General features: G+C 33.3%; 2 non-coding genes across 2 annotated transcripts; both read left to right on the forward strand.

Annotated features, from left to right (window-relative positions):
• The first annotated feature begins 553 nt into the window (after positions 1-553).
• Positions 554-625, forward strand: Trnad-guc. Its single transcript has one exon. It is a non-coding gene; the product is annotated as a tRNA-Asp (tRNA).
• A 1054-nt stretch (positions 626-1679) lies between these two features.
• Positions 1680-1751, forward strand: Trnad-guc. Its single transcript has one exon. It is a non-coding gene; the product is annotated as a tRNA-Asp (tRNA).
• The last annotated feature ends 1869 nt before the right edge of the window (positions 1752-3620 follow it).

The raw sequence follows: 3620 nt of genomic DNA on the forward strand, positions 1-3620 counted from the left end.
ATGTCTGCAGTAGCAGAGGTCTTCGGGGTGATTTGCAACATTTATTTAGGATTTTCGTTAAATTATAATTATATATTAATTAGCATTTGAATGAATGCATTCTCTATTTAATTCCATCTGTAACTGGTTGGCCGCTATGGCTTCGTATAAAATGAGCGCTGCTATCCAGAGATTGTCAGTTTGGTGTAAGGGTAAGCATTCCTGACTGGCAATTGGGAGGTACCGGGTTCGATTCCCGGGCTGGCAAATAATTTTTGGATAGTAGTTCTCATCGAATTTCCATCTAGCTGTTAACCCTGTTGTCAATGTCTGCAGTAGCAAAGGTCTTCGGGGTGATTTGCAGCATTTATTTAGGATTTTCGTTAAATTATAATTATATATTAATTAGCATTTGAATAAATGCATTCTCTATTATTCCATCTGTAAATGTAAAGTATTATACTTATCGCCTCAATTTTGATTCCTATGAATTCTTCTGTAGAATATACTAGATCAGAATAATTTATTATTGAATACGTTTCAGGAGATAATGACAAGTTGCAACCCCTAACAATCCTCGGTAGTATAGTGGTCAGTATCCCCGCCTGTCACGCGGGAGACCGGGGTTCGATTCCCCGCCGGGGAGGAATTTTTTTAAATGTAACATGTAGAAAATATTTTATCTAATTATCAGTTTGTATTCTCCTCTGATCTAAAGAGCATTTCCTCCAACTTTTTGGCTAAAATTCAAGTGAATTTCTCTTCCATGAGGGATCTCTCATGGAAACAAATAGGCTGCTAAAATTGTCAGAATTTGAGTAAGCGATATCATCAAAAATAAAATTATCTGGTGTTATCTTTTGATTGTGGTATCATATAATTACTCCATAATATTTATATATTTTATAATATTCATAATTCGAAGAGTCGGCAGATAAACATAGTGTAGGAGCTCAAATCTGAGTTTCTTGCAAAGCAGAAGATAATAAGAGTTGATGATTTCATTCTTTATAGTTGTTATATTATAGAGATAACGGGGCATGGTTTATATATTTATTTCCTATTCTCGCCAGTATCATGACATAATCTCTAACTGATAAGAAATCCACTTCTAATCAGTTCGACACAGGAGTCTCTTAACATTCTTAATTCTTCTCTACTGTGAATTATTCTCACATCATAAGCTTTTTGCTTGAGTGTGGGTTATGGTATGAGATACTCAAACGTCCAAGCCCAACGGCATGATACAAACCCACAACCAGGCAGTGCTAGCAGACAGAGGTTTGAGTACTCCATCAACTTGGCTATGTTAGGAACTATCACTATAGTTAGTTCTTTGAATACGGACACAGTCATAGAATAAACAATCTATAAAAATATATTCATCGTAATATCATAGATATCATAGAATAGGAAGACACAGCTATGAGAAAAGATAGAAAAAGCTGTCTCCGAGGCAATATGATGTCTCTTATGGTAGTACATGACGACATGACATTATAATAAATTATTTTCTCGGCACTTTGGCGATTCGACGTTCGTCTAGTATAAAAATGTGAGATTCACTTTTTACTGTCTGCATATCTCGTAAATAACACAAATGCTAACCATTTAACCAATGCTGACAGGGAATCTCACATGAATATGCTCAGATATTGAATACGTCTCAGGAAATAATGTCAAGTTTCAACCCCTATCAATCCTCGGTAGTATAGTGGTCAGTATCCCCGCCTGTCACGCGGGAGACCGGGGTTCGATTCCCCGCCGGGGAGGATTTTTTTGTTCGAAATCACTATAAAATTTGAAAATTAATATTGTGTAGACAATCTAGGAACAATACGTCAACTCTCCAACATCAATAATTATTACATTATTATGCAATTAATTATTTATATTAAAATAGTTTCAAGTAGTATTGTATCCAGCATTCATTTTCTTATCCGTATTTCCTTTTATTCAACTCAGAAATATTTTCGATTACTGATTTATCTGACTCCACTTACAGTCTAAACAATGATGAAACCTTTGTTTGAAAGAGTGATTTATCTGCACGTGGACTGAGCGTATTAATAAAAATCTTTCCAAATAAGTATGTCAATTTGGAAGCTTGTTTTTATCACAGCTTACTTATGTTTTATCTTGACTGATAGACACATTAGTTTAATTGTTAGATAGTTAACAGTTTTATTCTCTAAAAGAACTACACTACTTATGAATTCAAATCAATCAAAATGAATTCATCCAATATTCCAATAATAGTTTACAGTGATAACTTCAGAATTCATATTGAGTTGTTGATAAAATATTAACATCCCATGACAAAGAAGTATTCAGTTCTTTGTTTGATATGAAAATAATGACTCAAACTCTCCATCACTAATTCAAAATACAAAGGATTATGTTTGCGTTTCGAATAAATTAATTTTTGTCAATATTATTGCAGGGAAAAATGATAGAATAAAGTGTCTTTAAATCAATCAATCAAATCAAGTAAATTTATCATTTTTTCAAATAATTGATAATAAACGAATAACAAATAACGTTATCAAGTCCAAATTGTGTCTTCAAATCATCAGATAGAATAATTGTGTTCGTGAGAATAAATTTGTATTTTAAATAAATTGATAAATTACAATTTGAAGCAATTTTGGACGTTTGTAATGGTGAAGATTATTCTGAAAAAAATTCTGTGAAAATTGAAAATTGAGTTTTAACCTTCTTTAACCTCAAAATTGTTCCAGCAAATTCTTAACTTAAATGTGTAATGCTAGTTCGCCTCCATGGTGCACATTGGGAAACGCTAAATGGACTAACAAAATGATGGCGGTCAGCAGGGGTGCCCATCCCCACAATGGTCCATGTCGCAAAATTCCCCCCCCCCCAAACTCTTAAAATTTGGTATCCATTTAGGTATTTGAAAACTGTATTGAAAAATCCCTCCCCATTTTCCCTAGTTTTTTCCAAAAATCCCCCCCAAAACTCAGCCTTATGTCGCAACTTGCGACTTCAAAACATGCTGTAGGCACTCCTGGCGGTCAGACAAAATTATGTTCTCCTGACCGAAAACAACACAACATCTCAAATAATTTGGAAATATACAGTGTATATTTATTTATTTATTTAATTATTTATTCAAGGTGATACACATACTATAATTAGGAAAGAAAAAACAGGCAATTGCCCAAAACTTCTTCAGTTCCTGGATTTTCACATATTAAAAATAGTCCAAACAATTAGGTTAAGTTCAAATTTTGATTTGATTTTTATCTAGGCATTTGAGACTCATGAGCTATTATATTTGTTGTGTATCTGCCATACGCTGAACAAATATAGCATAAAGCAAATTTTTATATTAATAACAAAAATTATTATGTATTGAGATCATGGCTTTCAATCCTGGAGATATCTATATTCTTATGTAATGATTTTATGTGTTTCCCATGCTTTTGGCCAAACCTTAGAAAAATAGAATTTGAACAGTTGTATTCTCTTTGGTCAAATAGAAATTGCGGTATTGTCATATCGCCACACTGCACTACACCACCATAGTACAAATACAGTACCTAGAATCAAGTGATTGTGGTTATTTTCAAGAAGTGTGCCTCATTTGTTTTCTCCTACATTGGAACGCCTTCCAAACC

Source organism: Nilaparvata lugens, chromosome 7 (assembly GCF_014356525.2).
Source record: "Nilaparvata lugens isolate BPH chromosome 7, ASM1435652v1, whole genome shotgun sequence".
Classification (NCBI taxonomy): Eukaryota; Metazoa; Arthropoda; class Insecta; order Hemiptera; family Delphacidae; genus Nilaparvata; species Nilaparvata lugens.